The 22,257-nt window shown below is 41.1% G+C and overlaps 1 protein-coding gene across 2 annotated transcripts in view; it reads left to right on the top strand.

Moving 5' to 3' along the window:
* TTC39C (tetratricopeptide repeat domain 39C) overlaps window positions 1-22,257 on the top strand; it is a 101,640-nt gene that overhangs the window by 60,390 nt on the left and 18,993 nt on the right. The gene's annotated exons all lie outside the window — the stretch shown is intronic.

The following is a 22,257-nucleotide window of genomic DNA, read 5'->3' as shown; positions in this document are numbered from 1 at the left end:
TTATTCACAATATCCCATTTAATCCCCAGAGGAACCCTGGGACATAGATACAAAATGTCATCTGCGTTTTGTAGAAAAAGGGATCTGTTATGCCAGGTGCACCAGCAGCTTGCAGAGAATCATTGCAAGCTTTCTACAACCCCTGTCCTCCAGGTAACCGGGTGCTCTCCAGCACAGTTGATTCTAGAAGTCAGCCCCCAAGAAACGCCATGAGCGCATTTGAAGATTTTTGCCTGGGAATGCTTTTGCGAGCACAGGGATGATTTATTCATTAATTTTTTTTGTTGGCAACAGAGTGTATATTACTTCCCAAATAATTCCTTTCCCTCGTGAAGTGCCTCCTTAAATCCGAGGACTCCTCACCTTTATATATGGAAGTTGTATTTTAGAGACTCTGCTGATGATTTATAATTGAAACAGTACAGAAAGCTCACCAGGATCTGAATTATTTGCACCTATGCCTGAATTGGTTTTTTTCTCATTATTTTGAAACTGTTTTTCTTTGCAGTTAGGCCTGTGAGCCTTCAGTTCTGTTTCTCCCTTTTTTCCCCTCGCTGTCTTAGAAACATAGTTCTGATCAATTTCTTGTGCAGCCCAGTCTTTTTGTTAGCATTCTTTCCTTTTAAGCTCAGGGTTATGGTCTTCCATGTAGGGAAGGATGTTCAGTTTACTAAAGTTTCTCTGCTCCCTTGGGTTTGTGCAGGACAAAATCACACTGTATAAGGACATTTTAAATTGACTAAGCCTTCTCACTTCAGTGACCATTTTTGCATGGAAGTTGGGTTACAGGGTCAGTGCTTTCTTAAATGTCCTTTTCTTTTTTTAAAAAAAAAGAGATTTATTTATTTTTAGAGAGAGAGCATGAGCCAGGGGGAGGGGCAGAGGGAAAGGGACAGAGAGAATCTCAAGCAGACTCCCCACTGAGCATGAGCCCAATGCGGGGCTGGAACTCATAACCCCGAGATCATGACCTGAGTTGAAACCAAGAGTTGGCCGCTTAACCAACAGAGCCACCCAGGTGCCCCATTAAATGTCCATTTCTTAAAGGGCAGGCATTATACATTTTGAATAACTCTGAACATGATGAGACTAGGTTCGGTGTTAACAGATTTGCCGCCCGGGGTGAGAGCCAGAAGTTACAGTTGTGTGCAGTAAGGCACCTTAGCATTGGGCATTTATTAGAATTCTCTCTCTTTACTCCCCCCAGATCAACGAATGCTCTAAATTGGATTTTGAAGCTGTTAAATAGAAATGTAAAAGTAAGGGTTTATCTCTTGTTAAGCTTGCTCTTTTCGTAAATTTTTTTATTTTAAAACAAAAATGCTTAACTTTTAGCTAAAATGATGCCTTCTCACCCCTCCCCCCCAACACTTAATTTGTGATGGTTTTAGTTTGCGCCGCAGTTCATTCCTGTCAGGGACTGAGTGGATGTAAAAGTAAGTGGTTATTCACTGTGTTGGGATGCTCCTAGAAATGAGGAAGCCACAACCGTCAGAGGACCCTTCTAAATACAGTTTGGGGCGGTTCATAACTGGCATTATATAATTCTTGGCAGGCATTCGGGCTCTTTCTAGGGGGGAGAGTTGTGATCTGAGTGTGGGTGGTAGATGTTAGGACCACTTCACCGTGAAGCAGCTTGCTTGCCGAACTGATGCTTGGTTTTCAAAAAAAAAAAAAGATCTGTTTCTGCTTCTAATTAGTGAGCTGTAGCCTCAGGCCCAAGGGAATGTGCCGGTGGTTTCTGTTTGGCCCTTCCCCCAGGCCCAGAAGATGAAAGGTTTTGGGGCTAACTTGGAATATTACTGGGATTGTCCTCACAGTGCCCAGACAGCAGCATTTCATTTGTCTTCCCAGGTGACCCCAAGAAAGCTGTCAGGGGTGGGGTTGGGGGTGGAGAAGGCTTTGTTTCCAGAGGGGGGACATCCCAGAGAGGCTGTCACCGCTCTTGTCGGAGACTTTCGGTAAGGCCTGTAAAGTCCCAGACCTGGTTTCTGAAAACACAGGGCTCTGCTGACACATCTGCTTGCAGATAATTTTTTTTTAATTTTCAGTAAGCATTTAGGCTAGAGATAGGACCCCTGAGATCTTCTTATCAGCAAACACTTAGAGAACACGGTCTGCAGGCTTTAACTTTGGCAGATGTGTCATATGACACGAAGTTTGTTCAGTGAGTCAGTCTACAAAATAATTTGAACAGCTGCTTTTGTGTAAGCTTGCTGTCATGCAGGGTGACGAGCTCAATATGGGCTGCTTAGTTTTCATTTTCTGTATGTGTTATTTTCAAATCCTGCGCACTTGCCCGCTCTCGCTTTAATTTCATGAACAACTGTTTATGTGCTCTGGGACAATTTGGAGTCCGTCTGGGGGGTGGAGGGGGTCTTTGACATAACCACCCCGTCCTGACCTTTGATAACCCTTGCTGTTGTGGTTTCGTGATTTCCTGCTGTTACGGCCTAACCTGACCTAGCAGTGGAGTTCCACACCTTTGGTGGTACGTGGGGTGTGTCAGGATGGGGTGCCCCCTGTGCTCTTTGGGGCTGCTGAAGCATGAAGCTCAGCCAGACTGCAGAAAGAATCCTCTCTCTTTACTGCCTTTGCTTCTCCCCACTGTATGTCTCTATGCTCCCACCTCCAGCCTTCTCCACCCTCCTGTGTTCTCACTACCTGTCTGGTCTCTGTTGACTTCTCCCATGTGACTTGTCATGCTGCTGGGAGGCACAGGTGGGTTCCTACGGTACTTAGCATGGGATAAATGATATATAACTAGTGTGTGATGGGTATTATTGTTATTATTCTTATATAAGCCTGGAAGTAGGGTTACCAAATTTCTTTTTTTTTTTTCCCTTTTAGGAGGGGGAAAAAAATTGTTTTGCTGTTGAAAGCGGTCAGTAAAACTGAGCCCATGATTGGCAAAGTGGGTGGCATGTAGCAAGAGGGGCTATAGGTACTATAGGGCACCTATATTTACTTTTCCCTGAAGTTGGTCCTAGATGTTGCATAGTAATCTCAATTTTAAAATGTCAATTTATAGCTCTACTTTTGAATTTTTGTACTTTTCAGTAAATCTATGGTAGTGGTAAGTCCATTAACGTACAAGTGATGAATGAGTATTTTTCTTGGTTATTTAAAAAGTATTGACACAAGTCTACATTTTAATTACTTGTTTTTATTTCTCTCCAGTCCTCTTTTCTCCCTTAAACAGTACAGATTTGCACAACTTCCCTCCCCTTTAGTTTTAACCATCTGCTTAGTTTATAATATATATATGTATTTGATTTTATAAGTATACACTTATATATTTTATAAGTATACACTTATATCATGCACATGCTATATCATGATTACTTAGTACTGAAACTAATTTTTAATATCTGAATAAATGAAAGTTGATAAACATTCTAATGAGGTTGTTAAGCATTTTGAGAATTCTTGTTTTGAAACTTCTAATCTGGGACTCCTACCTTTTGAATATCCCTAGTGCTGACATTTAAAACCTTGGGTTTGGATTTGGGCAACAACAGTCATGGCCTTGCATAAGACTGGCCCTCAGTGTGTTTGTTGAATGAACAGATGAATCCATCGATCAATGAGAAATCCACTGATCAACGAGAGTGATGTCGTTTCTTAAGAAAAAGTTGATTATCGGGGCGCCTGGGTGGCTCAGTCGTTGAGCGTCTGCCTTCGGCTCAGGTCATGATCCCAGGGTCCTGGGATCGAGCCCCGCATCGGGCTCCCTGCTCCGCGGGAAGCCTGCTTCTCCCTCTCCCACTCCCCCTGCTTCTGTTCCCTCTCTCGCTCGCTCTCTCTCAAATAAATAAAATCTTAAAAAAAAAAAAGTTGATTATCAAGGACTGTCTGCTTCTCTTGTGTGGAACCTCTGCCTGTTTCTGAAACCAGTTCTGAAGAAAGGAGATGCATAACTGTCTTCACAATTGGAATAAAGAGATTGTCCTCCTAAGGAGGGTACAGAACCAGGTATTTAAGTGCTGATGTGCTGGCTAGAGAAGTACGACTCTAAAGAAGTGAACTGAATAAAGGAGGTAAAAAGCAATTGGATCGAAATGGAGTCTCTGCTTATGGCAGCGAGCGCCCAAATGGGCAGGCGTGAGCCCGGTGACCCCCACCCCATGCCCCCTCACCACCGCCCCCCACCACCGCTCAGCCCGCGAGGCATTTGACTGTAACTGCCTCTCAGACCATTACAATCACAGTACTGCTTCGTGAGGACAAAAGGAAGTTTGTGCAAGGCCTCCTGGAGGCCACGCTGAAGAGGTTACAATGAACCCTACCTTTCATATGTGTGTCTGTCCCCCGAGCATCTCCTCTCTCTCTTATTGGAAACTACCTTGTTTGTGCTGAGAAATGCAGCCTTGTCGTTGCAGTCCGCTCCCCTGTGTTGTACTTGACCTCCCTCCCCTTCCCTCTGAGAAGGCCTGCAATAGGATGTGGTTTCATTCCCCAGAACAGAGCCCTGCTGGGACAGGTTTGATGGTTGGCCTTCCCTCCACATTCATGTCAGTCTGCTGTCCCACCTCCTTCCAAGAGGGTCGGGGTTCTTCTCCTTCGACTGGCTACGAAGTTCTGTGGGAAAGGCTTGCACACATCTACGCCAGCGTGTGTCCTGTCTGTGGACCTTTCTGCCCGTTGTTTTCGGTGACTTCAGCTGTCTGAGGCCCCTTTTAAAAAATGGACTGTAGTGCTTTCTCTCTGTACTTTTATTAAGATGAAGTGACATTTTTCACTGATGCTCCCCAGAATCAGTGGGAGGTCTGTGATGCTTTTTAGCCCATCCGTTTATGATTGTGACAGGGACAGAAAAGTGGAGGTTGATACCCTTGGTGATTAATGTATCAGCTGGAGAAGAGAGACAGGAGGCCCGCAGGGGTGGTGGAGAGCGGGGGCCAGCACAGGAGTGCTGCGTACCCGGAGGGCCTGGGCCTGAGCGCTCGTCTCTGGGGCGTGTGGACAGGATCATGGGAGCTGTTCGGTGGCAGCGTTTCTTCGCATCTGTCGAAGAGCAAGCCTGCCTCTTGTATTGGAACAGCAGGCCTTGCCAGCATGATGTCATGTTGTTATTTATAGGATCAGGAAAAAGGCGATGCAGGAAGAGAAATAATTCCCTGAAGTTCTGTTAATTGTAGTCTTCCTTCCTCCATCCTACATGGGTTCTCTTTATTACTCCAGGCGCCAAAAAATAGAGTTGCCATTTATTCTTAGAAGAACACAAAACGAGAGATTGGTTCAAGCTGGTGTAGGAGAGATGGGGGGATATATTTGTCTCCACTTTCCAGCAAGATAAATCTGTATCATGTAGATTAATAACTGTTCACTGAAATGAGAAGAGGATAGTAACCCAGATTGCTAATAGGTTAAGTACATATGCTGGTCTTTCAACTCTGTCATTACAGGCTGTTGGGCTGAAAAGCACGTAGAAGGTTAATGATTTTTATCCCTAAGCTCACTACATGTGCATAAGAGGATGAGCTTTCCCTTGCCTACATTAGCCCTAGTCCTAAGGGTAGGGGTTAAAAGCACGATCTATTGTTAGGTGTCCTTGATAACAGTATTGCTAAACGGATTCTGCTAGTCAGCAGCATTAATGCTGAATCACAGGTAATAATGAGTGGGTTGTCACAGCATGCCCTCCTGCATGCTACAGGTGACAAGGGAGGCCTCTCCTTTTAAAACACCTACATAATAGTTTAAGATGTTAAGCAACTTCATAAAAATAACCCAGTGATACTTAAATTCTAAGCTGTTTTCAAATTATTTTGTGATTTTTTTTTTTAAGATTTTATTTATTTGAGAGAGAGAGAATGAGAGAGAGCACATGAGAAGGGGGAGGGTCAGATGGAGAAGCAGACTCCCTGCCGAGCAGGGAGCCCAATGCGGGACTCGATCCAGGGACTCCAGGATCATGACCTGAGCCGAAGGCAGTCGCTTAACCAACTGAGCCACCCAGGCGTCCCTATTTTGTGATCTTTAATATACACATGAGACTTTATACAATTTCATTTATAAATCAGTTTTAATATCTTTTTTTTAAGTAACTGGTATACAGGCTATTTAGATTTCTGTTGTGTTAATAATTTGATATTTCCTTGTTGGGAAATTGTTGAGATATTTGATTATTATTGTTTCTCTATTATTTCCCAGTATTTCACTATGAGAGTAAGTACTTCAATAGCTAGCATATTTTTCTTTTCTTTTTTGAGTTATTTCTTTGGGTTATAGCTCCAGTGGTATCATTATTAGAATCAAAGAGTATGAATGGTTCTGGAGCTCCTGTTACGTGGTAAGAGATTATACTCAGATAGTGGGCCAGAGTATAATCATTCATTATTTTCTTTATGGTCTCAGCAGCGTGTTCTGCATAGTTTTCTTTTTATTTCCATGATGAGGCAAATTTAAGCAGTTTAAAGGTAGTTCTTCAGATATTACTGACAGGACATCTCATGTTCATGTATCAGAAAACTTGGTATTGTTAAGATGGCGGTACTCCCTTAATTGAGTTACCAGTTTCAATACAATCCCTCTCAAAATCAAAGCTTGCTTTTTTTTTTTTTTTTTTTTTTTTGCAAAATTGACAAACTGATACTAAATCTAAGGAGTCTGGAACAGCCAAAACAATCTTGAAAAGGAAGAACAAAGTTGGAAGAGTCATACTTCCTAACCTCAAAACTACCACAAAGTTATCAAGACAGCGTGGTATGGCATAAGAGTAGACCTATAGTTCAACGAGCATCAAGAAATAAACCTTTCGGGGTGCCTGGGTGGCTCAGTCATTAAGCGTCTGCCTCCGGCTCAGGTCATGATCCCGGGGTCCTGGGATCGAGCCCCACATCGGGCTCCTTGCTCAGCACAGAGCCTGCCTCTCCCTCTGCCTGCCACTCCCCCTGCTTATGCTCTCTCTCTCTCTCTCACTCTCTCTGTGTCAAATAAATAAATAAAATCTTAAAAAAAAAAAAATAAACCTTTCCACTTATGGATCAACTGACTTTTGACAAGGGTAAATAGGTAGGCAAGGAATGGTCTTTTCAACAGTTGGTGCTGGGACAGCTGAATATCCACACGCAAATAAATGAAGTTGGACTCCTACTTCACACCATACATAAGAATGAATGCAAATGGATCATAGACCTAAATATAAGAGCTAAAACTATTAAACTTTTGGGTTAGGCAGCGGCTTCTTAGACATAACATCAAAGGCACAACAGCAAAAGAAAAACAGATAAATTGAACTATGTCAAAATCAAACACTTTGTGCTGCAAAGGATATCATCAAGAAAGCAAATAGCCCATGCAATGGGAGAAAATATTTGCGAGTTATAGATAGGACAAGGGACTTGTATCCAGAATATGTAAGGAACTCTAACAACTCAATTAAAAGACAAATATCCCAATTAAAAAAATAGGCAAAGGCTCCGAAGAGACCTTTCTCCAGAGAAAATATGCACATGACCATTAAGCACCTGAAAAGATGCTCAGCATCATAAGTCATTATGAAGAAATGCAAATCAAAACCAAGTGAGATGCTATTTTCCTATCTGCCAGGCTACCTATAATAATAATAAAAAAGCCAATAACAAGTGCAGACAAGCATGTGGTATAATTGGAAACCTCATTCATTGCTGGTGGGGATGTAAAATGGTACAACCACTTTGGAAAAGTTTGGCAGTTCCTCAAAATGTTAAACATAGACTTACCATATGACCCAGAAGTCCCATTCCTAGGAATACACCCAAGAAAAATGAAAACATATGTCCATGTTAGTACTTCTAGAGCAGAGACTGGAAACAACTCAAATGTCCATCAGTTGATGAATGGATAAACAAAATGTGCATCCATACAATGAATAATTATATTCAGCAATATAAAGAAATGAAGTCCTGATACATGCTACCACGTGGGTGAACCTAGAAAGCATGTTAAGTGAAAAAAGTCAGCCACAAAAGAGCACATATTATATGTTTCCATTTATATAAAATCTCCAGAACAGGCAAATCGATAGAGGTAGATAATAGATTATTGCTTACTTGGGAGTGGGGATGAGTGAGGGAGAGTGGAGTAATTTTTGGTGCAGGGTTTCTTGTTGGGATAATGAAAATATTCTACACTTAGATTATGGTAGTGGTTGTGCAACTCTGTACTAAAAATCATTGAATTGTATCCTTTAAGTGGGTGAACTTGAATTCTTTCCAAAGATGTTTCAAAACAATTACTGAGGGTATTTTCTGTATAAATATTTACTGTCTCTTTTTTCCCTTTGGATATAAATTGTTGATGCAACCAAATGTGACTTCTGAATAAAAAATATTTTCCTTCTGTATTTGCCCAAATTCTAATATATAATATAATCATAAGGAATACTCATTTATCTTGCCCTCTTCTAATACATTGATTTGAAAACTATTTACATTTTGTTGTGAAAATTTGAACATTCAAACATGTACACATTTTTATTATAACAGACTTCATTTCTTCAGAAATGTATCTTCTGCCTAAACTGGGACACACAGACAATTCTGTTTTTTTCGAGATTGTACACTGATGTTTTAAGAACTCTTATTATAGTCTCGTACTTATTTGCATCTGTGAGATAAAGATATGGTTTAATTCTGATACTTACTGTAATTCAAGAATATTAACACTTTTGTTTTCCCTCCTGTTACTGAGGTAAATCCCTTAAGACAGATGGAATCTCCTTTTTTTGTAAATTCTTTTTTGCTTTCTCCATTAATTTTTTTTCATCTCCATAATTTCTTTCATCACCTCCATTAATTTTTTACTCTTTAATCCCCATCCCCTATTTCACCCATCCCCCCACCAACATCCCCTATGGTAACCATCACTTTTTTTCTCTATAGTTAAAGAGTCTGTTTCTTGGTTTGTCTTTTTTACTTTGTTCATTTGTTTCTTAAATTCCACATATGAGTGAAATCATATGGTATTTGTCTTTCTCTGGCTTATTTCACTTAGTGTAATGCTCTCTACCTCTATCCATGTCCTTGCAAATGGCAAGATTTCATTCTTTTTTACAGTGGAAAAATATTCTTGTGTGTGTGTGTGTCTATATATATATATATATCAGATTACTGCCTGTGTTCCCTTCAAGGATTTTTATGGTTTCAGGTCTCACATTTAGGTCTATAATCCATTTTGAGTTTGTTTTTGTGTATGGTGAAAGACAGTGGTCCAGTTCTATTCTTTCGTATGTGGCTGTCCTGTTTTCTCAACACCATTTGTATATGTGTATATATATATATATATAAACATACCACACCTTTTTATCCTTTAATTCATCTATCGATGGACACTTGGGCTGCTTCCATAATTTGACTATTGTAAATAATGCTGCAATAAACATAGGGGTGCATGTATCCCTTTAAATTAGTGTTTTTGTATTTTGGGGGTAAATACTATTGTGATTCTTGGATTGTAGGGTAGTCCTATTTTTAATTTTTTTGAGGAACCTCCATACTGTTTTCCACAGTGCCTGCACCAGTTTGCATTCCCACTAGCAGTGCATTTTTTTTCCACATCCTCATCAGCACTTGTTTCCTGTGGTGTTGATTTTAGCCAGTCTGACAGGTGTGAGGTAATATCTCATTGTACTTCTGATTTGCATTTCCCTGATGATGAATGATGTTGAGCATCTTTTCATGTGTCTGTTAGCCATCTGGATGACTTCTTTGGAAGAATGTCTGTTAATATCTCTGTCCATTTTTAATTAGATTATTCATTTTTGGGGTGTTGAGTTTTATAAGTTCTTTATATATTTTGGATACTAACCCTTTATCAGATAATGTCATTTGCAAATATGTTCTCCCATTCTGTAGGTTGTTCTTTTAGTTTTGTTGATTGTTTCCTTCACTGTGCAGAAACTTTTTATTTTTATTTTTTTTAAAGATTTTATTTATTTATTTGACAGAGAGAGACACAGCGAGAGAGGGAATACAAGCAGGGGGAGAGGGAGAGGAAGAAGCAGGCTTCCCGCAGAGCAGGGAGCCCGATGCGGGGCTCAATCCCAGGACCCTGGGATCATGACCTGAGCCAAAGGCAGACGCCTAATGACAGCCACCCAGGCGCCCCAGAAACTTTTTATTTTGATGTGTGTGTGTTTTTAAGATTTTATTTACTTGAGAGAGAAGGGGTGGGGGAAGTATGAGCAGGGGGAGGGGCAGAGGGAAGCAGACTCCCCACTGAGCGGGGAACCTGATGCGAGGCTCGATCCCAGCTTCCTGGGATCATCACCTGAGCCAAAGGTAGATGCTAACCCACTGAGCCACCCAGGCACCCTATTTTAATGTTTCAGTAGTTTATAGAATTCTAGGTTTAGTTTCCTGTCTCAGGAGACATATCTAGAAAAATGCTGCTATGGCAATGTCAGGACTTCAAGGACTGCGTTGAATAAAAGTGAGGAGAGTGGACATCTTTGTCTTAGTTCTGACCTTAGGGGAAGAGCTCTGTTTTTCACCATTGAGTATGATGTTGGCTGTAGTTTTTCATATAAGACCTTTATTATGTTGAGACATGTTCCCTCTAGATCTACTTGCAGAGCATTTTATCTTGAATGGATATTGTACTTCGTTAAATGCTTTTTCTGCATCTATTGAAATGATCATATGTCTCTTATTGATGTGATATGTCACATTGATTGTTTTGAAAATACTGAACCACCCTTGCATCCTGGGAATAAATCCCACTTGATCATGGTGTATGATTTTTTTTTTTAATGTATTGTTGGATTCTGTTTGCTAATATTTTGTTGAGGATCTTGACATCTGTAGTCATGAGAGGTATTGGTCTATAGTTCTCTTTTCTGTGGTGTCTTCATCTGGATTTGGTATCAGAGTAATACTGACCTCATAGAATGAATTTGGAGGTTTCCTTCCTCTTGTATTTTTTGGAATAATTTGAGAAGAATGGGTATTAACTGTTGTTGAAATGTTCGGTAGAATTCGCTTGTGAAGCCATCTGCTCTTGGACTTTTGTGTTTTGGGAGTTTTTTGATTACCAATTCATTTCATTGCTAGTGATTGGTCTGTTCATATTTTCTATTTCTTTCTGCTTTAGTTTTTGTAAGTTATAGTTTCTAGGAATTTATCCAATTCTTTTTGGTTGTCCAATTTGTTGGCATGTAGATGTTCATAATATTCTGTTAGAGTTGTTTGTATTTCTGTGGTGTTGGTTGTTGTTTCTCCTCTTTCATTAGTGATTTTGTTTATTTGGGTCTTTTTTTTTTTTTTTAAATGAATGTGGCTAGAGGTTTTATCAATTTTGTTGACCTTTTCAAAGAACCAGCTCTCTCTGGTTTCATCCATCTATTCTGTTTTTTTTTTCCCCAGTTTCTATATTATTTATTTCTACTCTAATTTTATTATTTCCTTCCTTTTGTTGGGTTTGGGTTCTTTTTCTAGCTCCTTTAGGTGTAAGGTTAAGTTATTGGAGATTTTTCTTGCTTCTTGAGGTAGGCCTGTATTGCTATAAAATTCTCTCTTAGAACCCTTTTTGCTGCATCCCAAAGATTTTGGACTGTTGTGTTTTCATTTTCATTTGTTTCCATGTAATTCTTGATTTATTCTTTGATTTCTTGGTGATCCATTCATTGTTTAGTAGCATGTTATTTAACCTCCATGTATTTGTGCTCTTTCCAGATTTTTTCTTCTGGTTGATTTCTAGTTTCATAGTATTGTGGTCAGTAAAGATACAGATGGATTCTATTATTGAGATGTCTGTATATTCCGCCTTTTATAGATGTATTTAAATGAATGTTCCTTAGCTTTGATAATTGTGATTTTATAATGTTTTGAATAACATATATCACTATTGCCTTTAAAAATATCTACTTAGTGGGGCACCTGGGGGGCTCAGTCAACTCTTGATTTTGGCTCAGGTCATGATCTCAGGGTTGTGAGATCAAGCCCCACATCAGGCTCTGCACTCAGTCGGGAGTCTGCTCATGGTTTCTCTCTCTCCCTCTGCCCCTCCCCCCAAAAATAAAGAATCTTTAAAAAAACAAAACAAAAATACCTATTTTTTAATTTTAGCTACTTTTTGCCCTGTGTACTTCTTCCTCTGGCTGTTCATGTGTATCCTTTATAATGAACTAGAAACAATAAGTACAGTGTTTCCCTGGGTCCTGTATGACAGAGACCCCAACTGATGGGGACTGTATTCACTCCAAAGAGTTAGTGTTAGAACTGAATTAAATTGTAGGACACCCAGTTGATGTCAGGAGAGAATTGGGGGATCCGTTGCTGTGGGAAGACCCTACACAGCTGGTGTCAGCAGTGCTGTGAGTAGAAGAAACGGCTTTCCTTTCGGCCGCCTGAAGGTTTAGTGCTGTAAAATGTTCATTGCCTGGTGTCTTTCATTGTTAGGATTGATCTCATTTGTTATGTAAGTTGTGTGGTGAGGCCTGCTGTCTGGTAGGTTTGTTTGAGTCTCAATGTGGCCCCCATCCTCTGCCTGGCAGGAGCCCTGGGGCTAAGGGAACCTAGGGCATAGTTTTGCAGTTAAGATGAGGTGCGGTGGTGGGGGCGCCTGGGTGGCTCAGTCGTTAAGCATCTGCCTTCAGCTCAGGTCGTGATCCCAGGGTCCTGGGATCGAGCCCCACATCGGGCTCCCTGCTCCGCGGGAAGCCTCCTTCTCCCTCTCCCACTCCCCCTGCTTGTGTTCCCTCTCTTGCTGTGTCTCTCTCTGTCAAATAAATAAATCTTTAAAAGAAAAGATTCAGTGAGGTGGTAATCTGGGAGGCCTGTGCTGGTCTTGGAACTCTGAGTGAGTGCTAGTCATTGTTGCTGTGATGATGATGGAGCCACTGTGAAGGCTGCAGAGCTGTGGGGACAGTGATGGAGCTCCTGCGGGGGGTGGGGTGGGGAGAGTACTGCATGGCGGGCAGGCAGTAAGCAGACGGGGATGTGGCCAGGCCTGAGCAACATACACACAGGCCTGCTGGAAGGTCAGGCACGGTGTGGCTCACCCATGGTGCCGCCCTCACAGCAGGGAAAGACAACACAGAAGTGGGGCTCTTTGGGCAGGCTGTTGAAATGTATGTGGGAGTTTGAACGTAGAGATAAGAGCATGGGGGATTAGCCTGCATTCAAGGCCAGAGCCAAGAAGAGGCCATGTACTGGGAGATCCAAGCTCAGTGGGGCTGGAACATTTGATGGAGAGAGGTGGGTGGAAGAGGCATGACTAGGGAAACGAGATCATTTGTTTTTGTTTCTCAATCCAAATCTACTTTCTCATAGAGGAGTTCCTTTTCATATTTAATCATGTACGTGATGAATGTGCATTGTTTTCCTTTGCCCTTCCGGTTGTGTTGATTATTCTTGTTTTCATTTCTGCTTACCTGTTTTTGAATAGATTTTTCTTTAATATCAGATTGAAAAGAGGAGTTTAATGTTTTACTTGTTTATCTCCTGTTTTAACCATGGGTCCACATAGCCAGAGTGTTCCAGTCCTTTGTCCCTCACTCGATGTTAAGGCGCATATGGTAAACTCCTTGAGGGGTGACAGAGTCTGGTTTTAGGAAAGAGTGTTTCTCACTTTTACGTACCCCTTGTCCAGAGCTCTTGTAGGAAATCTTGTATTTTCTCATAGCATCATCTTGAGTTCTCCTGTTTTTCTTTATAACTTTGGACTCTTAATGTGTGGGCACACAGAGTTCTTGAATCTGTGCCTTTGTTTGGTCTTCGTTTCTCCATGATGTCTGATAGAGGGCTTGTCAGCTCTGGGAATCTTTTGTCCTGTTGCTTTGGGGCTTCAGGGGTGCTGTGTAGAAAGAGCACTGGACTAAGTCTGAAGATCTGGCTTGGCTCTGTCATAAACAGTAAAGACATGGTCTCCTTCCAAGTGGTTGCTCACAGACCAGACAACTTGAAAGAGCTGTTAAGACCTCAGTCAAGCCAGTCAGCCTTCTCTGGCACTCTGTTTCTTCACCTGGAGAATTAGGGTTTTTCCGAAGCGTCTGCCCTAGAGCCCTGATTTGATGCACTAGTTTGGATGTGTTCCATGAAAAGAGGTTCTGTGTCAGGCAAATCCAGATATGCTGGGACTGCTCGGAGACTTCAGTTTTGCACCGTTGAGGCGGCTAGACTCTGCAGATATGCTGTCCGTGTTTACCCAACTTATTTGCCCAGGAAAATTCATTTTTATACAGTAGCCTGTGAGACCTGAAGGGTTCAGTAGAATACACTTTGAGAAACACTAGACTACATAATTTTTAAGGTTTTTTTTTCCAGTTTTCAAATCTTATAGTTCTGTAGATATAATAAAAGCCACTTAATTGTATATTTTAAAAGGATGAGTTTTCTGGTATGTGAAATCTGTGTCAACAAAGCTGTCATAAAGATTTTTTTATGGTTCTTTAACCTTCAGAATGAACTACCTGGGATTGCCTCAGCTTTTATAGCTTGTCTTTAATTCCTCTTTGGGGGAAAAACATATAGGAGCTTGCCCATTTGCCATTCTTTATAGAGAATGCCATTCAGCTGTAGGAAAACTTCTCAAAGTTGCTTTCCTGATTATGGCTTCTCTTTCTCTCACGCCAATCTCTGTGCATAGTGGATCTTCTGCATCTATATTCTAGGTGTGTATGTTTATCTTGAATTCCTGCCTTTTGAGTAGTGTGACTTTGTGTAGATTAAGGTATCTGTATTTCCATGGTCTTTGTTTTTCTGAGTTAATTCTTTACATTACCTTCTGCACTTTTAATTTTAGTTCTTTGATAACATCTTTTTTTAAAATTAAAAAAAAAATTATTGTTATGTTAATCACCATATATTACATCATTAGTTTTTGATGTAGTGTTCCATGATTCATTGTTTGTAACATAACACCCAGTCCTCCATGCAGAACGTGCCCTCTTTAATACCCAACAGGCTAACCCGTCCTCCCATTCCCCTCCCCTCTAGAACCCTCAGTTTGTTTTTCAGAGTCCATCGTCTCTCATGGTTCGTCTCCCCCTCTGATTTCCCCCCCTTCATTCTTCCGCTCCTGCCATATTCTTTTTTTTTTTCCTTAACATATATTGCATTATTTGTTTCAGAGGTACAGATCTGTGATTCAACAGTCTTGCACAATTCACAGTGCTCACCATAGCACATACCCTCCCCAGTGTCTATCACCCAGCCACCCCATCCCTCCCACCCCACCCCCCACTCCAGCAACCCTCACTTTGTTTCCTGAGATTAAGAATTCCTCATATCAGTGAGGTCATATGATACTTGTCTTTCTCTGATTGACCTATTTCGCTCAGCATAACACCGTCCAGTTCCATCCACGTTGTTGCAAATGGCAAGATCTCATTCCTTTTGATGGCTGCATAATATTCCATTGTGTGTGTGTGTGTGTGTGTGTGTGTGTATATATCACCTCTTCTTTATCCATTCATCTGTAGATGGACATCTTGGCTCTTTCCACAGTTTGGCTGTTGTGGACATTGCTGCTATAAACATTGGGGTGCATGTACCCCTTCGGATCCCTACATTTGTATCTTTGGGGTAAATACCCAGTAGTGCAATTGCTGGATCGTAGGGTAGTTCTGTTTTCAACTTTTTGAGGAACCGCCATACTGTTTTCCAGAATGGTTGCAGCAGCTTGCATTCCCACCAACAGTGTAGGAGGGTTCCCCCTTCTCCGCATCCCCGCCAACATCTGTCATTTCCTGACTTGTTAATTTTAGCCATTCTGACTGGTATGAGGTGGTATCTCATTGAGGTTTTGATTTGTATTTCCCTGATGCCGAGCGATGTTGAGCACTTTTTCATGTGTCTGTTGCCCATTTGGATGTCTTCTTTGGAAAAATATCTGTTCATGTCTTCTGCCCATTTCTTGATTGGATTCTTTGTTCTTTGGGTGTTGAGTTTGATAAGTTCTTTATAGATTTTGGATACTAGCCCTTTATCTGATATGTCATTTGCAGATATTTTCTCCCATTCTGTCGGTTCTCTTTTGGTTTTGTTGTCTGTTTCTTTTGCTTTGCAAAAGCTTTTTATCTTGATGAAGTCCCAATAGTTCATTTTTGCCCTTGCTTCCCTTGCCTTTGGCGATGTTTCTAGGAATAAGTTGCTGCGGCTGAGGTGGAAGAGGTTGCTGCCTGTGTTCTCCTTTAGGATTTTGATGGACTCCTGTCTCACATTTAGGTCTTTCAACCATTTTGAGTCTATTTTTGTGTGTGGTGTAAGGAAATGGTCCAGTTTCATTCTTCTGCATGTGGCTGTCCAATTTTCCCAACACCATTTGTTGAAGAGACCGTCTTTTTTCCACCGGACATAAACACATTTCTTTTAAATTTACTGCTGTTTCTCATATAAATTCCTTGTCATTTCAAAAGGCAGCATGGCATAGCTGAAAAAGCATCAGGCTCAGCTCAAAATGGGCTCTTCCACTTCCTGACTGGCCAAGCTTTCTGAGCCTGTGTCCTTGTGTGTAGAAAGAGGATAGTGCCTCCCATGCCAGCCTTAAATAATGTAATATGGATATGGCAGAGTGCTAAGCACACGGTGCTTGGTCAGGGCTTTTCCTCTTTAGACAGAATTGTGTCTAGGTTGTAAATCCAGTATATAGCACTTTCTATCACAGATTTTGTTGACATCTTGTGTGTAACTGTTGAGAGACCAAGGAAATGTTGTAAGTAGTGCATTATTCAGTTCTACCAATCATTAGAGCTGGATTTGGTTATGAAACTCCTTTTTCAGGGGAATTGCTGTCTGTGTGGAGGTGCTGAAAATAGATCTACCATATTCCATTTCTTGTGCATAATTGAAGATTTGTTGCCTGTGATGTAAAAGGTCGTCTGGGGGACGCCAAGAGGGCTAGGAAAAGCCCCTGCCCCAAAAGAAACTTATAATCTAACTATGAATAGCAATGCTGAATGCATGAAAGGTAATACCTCAAGGCAATAAAAGTGCCAGATGAACTGGTGGTCACTGTGGGTGGAGATGACCAGGGAAGGGGAGACAGAGGAGGTGGAACCTGAGGGAGGAGAGAGCCACTTCCTCACCTCCTTTGACTTTGTTCGGTTACCTTCTTGGGGAGACCTTCCGTGACTGTAGTATTGGACGTGTTGGCCTCGCTCCTGCCACTGGTCTCCCTGTCTCCTTCACCACCCCTCCTCATATCTGCCCAGAAACTCCTATTCACTGGACACACAGAGTAAGGTGCTTTTCCTGTTGGCTCATTGTCTCTCTCTTCCCCCCATCAGAATGAGAATTCAGGCTCTGTGAGGCAGGGACTTTGTCTGGGTCACTGTGTATCTCAAATGCCTCGACCAGTGCCCAGCTCCCAGACAGCAGGGCTCAGAGTGAGTGTGTGTGTGTGTGTGTGTGCGTGCACGCAAGTGTGTAAACCTTGAGTGAATACTCTGGCCTCTTGCCCTTTGCCTTTTTTGGTTGTGCTTTGATGATAGTTCTATTTCTATAGCCCCTGGATTTTTGTCAGAATGAGAGCAGCCATATTTATGGCATTTTGAAAAGTTCCCCTCATTATGCATAATTCGTAGATTCCATGTGTGTAGTGGTATTAAAAGCTCCATCAAGGACTGTGTAAACAGAACTCTGAAACCAAAACAGTAAGGAAAAGACCAATAGAATTGGTAGTACATGGATCAAAATCTGACATAAAAATGAACTTCTATATTAAAAAATATCATAAAGTTTAAAAAAATGAAGACTAAAGCTAGAATTAGCATCCTTAACATAGGAAGAACTCTTACAAACTTGGAACATAGCAAAAGGATAAGCCTACAAAAAGAAAATAGCCAAAACACCTAAACAGACAAGCCATAAGATAAGATACACAAATGGTCAGTAACATATGACCCTCATGGTAGAATCAGTGAGATACAAATTAAAACAAGGGGAAAAAAATCATTGGCAAATACTGAAAGTATTCTCTGTTGGGAAAAGGTTTAGGGAAATAAGCCTCTTATAAACTGTTGGTACATTGATAAAACCTTTGGGACAAGTGGTCTAGTATTTATACAAATTAAACAATTTGTATGGGGAATAACTTAGAGGTACCACAAACGCATGCACACACATTGGAAAACATACACACACACGCGTGCACGCAGAAACTGAACCAGCCCTCATTCGTCGCCTGTGAGGAAACTCCAGGAGTAGATTCTGAGTGGGAGGAAGGAGAAGGTGCTGTGATCTGCCTTGCTTAGGTCAGGTACTCATACCCTTGCTGAGACCAGAAAGGTTTTCCAGAAAAGCAGGACCCTTCCCATTCTCATCACATAGGAGAATGGCTCCCCAAGGAAAGGATACCTCTGACAGTTGATGTGTGAGTTTCCTCGGGCTGCCCTAACAAGGAACCACAGAGCGGGTACAGAAATTAGTTTTCTTGTAGGCCTGAGGTTGGAAGTCCAAGATCAAGGTGTTGGCAGGTTGATTTTTTTTTTCCTGAGCCATCTCTCCTCGGCTTGTAGATAGCCACCTGCTCCCTCTGTCTTCATGTGGTCTTTCTTGTGTGTGTGTGTGTGTGTGTGTGCGCTCACCTTCTCCTCTAAGGCCCCCAGTTATATTGGATTAGGGCCTGCCTTAAAGACTTCATTTTAATGTGATTACCTCCTCAGAGACCTTATCTCCAAATACAGTCACATTCTGAGATACTAGGGATTCGGACCTCAAACTCTGAATTTGGGGCGGTGGGGGACACAATTCAGCCCATAACAGCTGTCACTGGCAACCTAGTGTCTCCTCACGGGCACTTGGGGTTTTCCTTTCTTTTCGCATTGACGCCCCTGATAGCCTGGTAGCCTCTGAATACAGGGCCCAGCAAGTTCCCCCAGAGGTCTCAAAACAGAAACATTCATGTGCCAACTTAAAATAAGCTTGAATCACACAGTTTACTAAATCAGTGTAAAACACGGCAAGAAGCAAGGGGAAAAGGACAACGTAGGTTAATGCTCTTAGGGTAGTGTGCAGGGGCAGGTGGAAAGGCCGTGCTACCTGAGTCCTGGGGTCACAGTGGGTAATGTCTTGCTTCGCTCTGCGCATCACTGACCACAGCTAAAACAGTGGGCCCTCAGGGGTTTTATTAGCGCTTCTTGAGTAGAGGACACATGGTGTGAGAATGAGTGTCACCAATGGATGGTCACATTAAGCCACCTACATATTAATGTTTCATGTATAGTGTTTTGAATATTTTGTGCTTTTTGTCTATTCAGTCTCCTGGTGTTTAGTACCCAGGTGCTTCGTGAATATTAGAGACCTCGTGGCCCTTTAGTGCTCTACCACATGCAGACAGGCTCTGTCTACTTGCAGAGTACGTATTGTATTCTTGACATCTCAGGAATTCGGCCTGTGTCTAAAACTCTGCTTACTGGTTATTTAAAACCTCTCGAAAGAATGTGCCTCTATCTTACAAACTTCTGTATCTTACAGAGCTGGAAATTCTCCAGTGAGTATTAGAGTGTTCTGTGTGGGCATCACTCTCTCCTCGCAGCTGAGTCCACGGGGACTGTCGTGTTCTTTGATTTGCTCCTGCAATAGTGATCTCCTCTCTGGTGTGCAACACAGCAGAATTGAGTGATACCAACATTGTTTGAATGCCGGGAGACTGGTTCTGAGCTGAGACCTTTTTGTTTGTGAGCTAGTGGTGTCATTTGGTGTTAAATGCGATTGGGAGGGGGCACCAAAGGAAACTGCTTGGGAAGTGGAATCTTGCCTCAGAGATTCAGGGAAGTCTGGAACTTGCTGTCCTTTTGGCACTAGAGTCTGGTCAGGCCCCCAAAGGAAGTTGGCTTTGTTTCCATTTCCTTTTTTTTTTGCAATTCTAGAAAGGGAATCTTTTGCTTGGTAGCTGAATTTAATGTATCCTCCCAGCTTGGTATTGCTAGTGGGAATCTTCCAGTAGAACAGAATATAACATTAGTAACTCCAAGCTCACTGTGCTGACTCTGAAAATTATTCAGACTTTTTGTGTCTTCATACTTACTTTCTAAAGGGCTTGAAAAATACATTGTTGTAGAAATATTTTACATTTTTAAAATTGGAAAATGTGATTTGTGGTCGCTTACATGTTTCCTTTTTCTTTGTCCCTGTCTCTTAGGCAAGAATACACACTTAGGTATTTGTGGTAGAATCTTAAACAGCTCTTAATTATGTCTGCAGGAAAAAATCTAGAATTTCTTCCAGTGGTCTAAAAAAAATGTAGAAACTTAATTGCTATTTATTGCAAATCTTTCTAAATGCTGGAAAAAAATACTGTGATTTATTTCTCAGCACTAACAGGTGACCTACACCTATTTTTAAAGATAATATACCTTCCCTAAGAGCATTTTATGTGCATTAATTCATTTATTTTAATATCTCCTGAGATTTTCATTTATAATGAAACAATTTCTCAAGGTCCAAAACTGTGTTGGTTATGAAGTTGGCACTGAAATCTGGTACTATTAACTAAAGTTTAATACTGTTTGTTATGTTGTATGTCCATTAAAAGAAAAAATTTAAATTGTATTTTAAACATTTTAAAGATTTATTTGTTTGAGAGAGAGCCTGGGGCTGGGGGGTGGGGAGGGACAAGCAGACTCTATGCTGAGTGTGGAGCCTGATGTGGGGCTCAATCTCATCTCCTTGAGATCATGACCTGAGCTGAAACTAAGAGTGGGCAGATGCTTAACCAACTGAGCCACCCAGGCACCCCGGTATTTTAAACATTTTAAATGAATTATTCGGTTGAAAGGTATGGCTCTATAGTAACTAGTTATTTACATAGTTCCAGAGCACAGAAAATATGAAAATATTTCCTACAAGTCTGCAAGTTCTGGCATTATCCTGATACCAAAACTCCTAGAGGAGAGCACTGAACAAAAAACTACAGGCTGACTTCATTCTGAAGTTAGAAACTCTAAATAAATATTAGCAAGTCAGATCCAACAATGTATTTTTTAAATGCCACATTATGACCTTAGTGGGGCTTATTTCAAAAAAGCGAGCATGGTTCAGCCTCAGAAAATGTCTTTCTGTTGTAACCTGCATTAAGGAAGTAATTAATAAAACCACATAGTCCTATCACTAGATGGCTCAAATGGCATTTAATGAAATCCACTTTGAAAACGAAAAAAACTATTAGCAAATTAGAAATAGAAAGGGAACTTCTTTGTTTGGTAACGATGGCATCTACTAAAAACACCCCACAAACTATATTTAATGGTGCAACATCAGAACATCCTCATTGAAGACGGGAATGAAGCAATGCAGATGCGAGTGGTGCTTGCTAATAGAATCTTAACTGGTGGTTCTCACCAATTAGAGAAGTCTCTTGTAGAGGAAGAGACAACACTATCATTATTTGCAAATGATTTGAATATCTCCCCAGAAACTTCTAGAGAAAAAGCTTAAAAAAAATCATGAGGGTTCACGAGTATAATGTGACATATGCAAAATCAACTTGCAGAAATCCAGAGTTTTCCGATACACCAGCAACATTCGCTCAGAGAATAAAATGGAGGAACAAATCCCATGGACAGTTGCCACAGGTATAAAATGCCTAGGAATACAGCTATCAAGAAAGGTGTCCTGAAAAACTAGAAAAACACATTGTATCTCTGTGGCAACAAAACAGTAGCTATACATGGTGCTGAATTTAATTAGGCAACAGATACACTCCATTTAATTTGGCAAAGACTTGTGCTTTTGTTCTCCATTGCTTCCTCTGGAAGCAGATAATGCTTGTGGACGTTATTTCCTCATTTTACCAGTGAGGAAACTGAAACTTCAGGTAGTTTTTGTGATCTCGAGTGTCCGTGCATAATCCATGGGACACAAGCCTAGATGGTACTTGACCTCCCAATTCTTGGCTTCATGGCTATTTCATTCTAGCCTGTTTTCTGTATTCTCTTCAGCCCAGCATATGTGTATTTCCTCAAAAAAATTACACTGTGAATAATGTATTAAATTGAAGATAATTCTTCTTTCTCTATTATGTTATGGATATTATAATTTATAATCATAAAAACTCCTATTAGGTCATTTTTATTTTAAATTATTTTGGTGAAGGAGCACCTGGGTGACTTAGTGGTTGAGTGTCCAACTCTTGATTTTGGTTTAGGTCATGATCTCAGGGTCGTGAGATCCAGCCCTGCATTGGGCTCCATGCTCCCTGGGAAGTCTGCTGGAGATTCTCCCTCTCCCTCTGCAAACCACCCCCCTGCCCCCTGCTCCTGCTTGCCCTCTGCGTGCATGCTTTCTCTCTCTTTCCTCTCTCTCTCTAAAAAAAAAAAAGTAATAAAGTTAA

This window comes from Mirounga angustirostris, unplaced genomic scaffold (assembly GCF_029215605.1).
Source record: "Mirounga angustirostris isolate CCGP_5_RB_7025 unplaced genomic scaffold, mMirAng1.0.hap1 SCAF_14, whole genome shotgun sequence".
NCBI classification, from domain to species: domain Eukaryota; kingdom Metazoa; phylum Chordata; class Mammalia; order Carnivora; family Phocidae; genus Mirounga; species Mirounga angustirostris.
The sequence above is the reverse complement of the archived record's forward strand: the minus strand, read 5'-3'. Positions and strand labels throughout refer to the sequence as shown.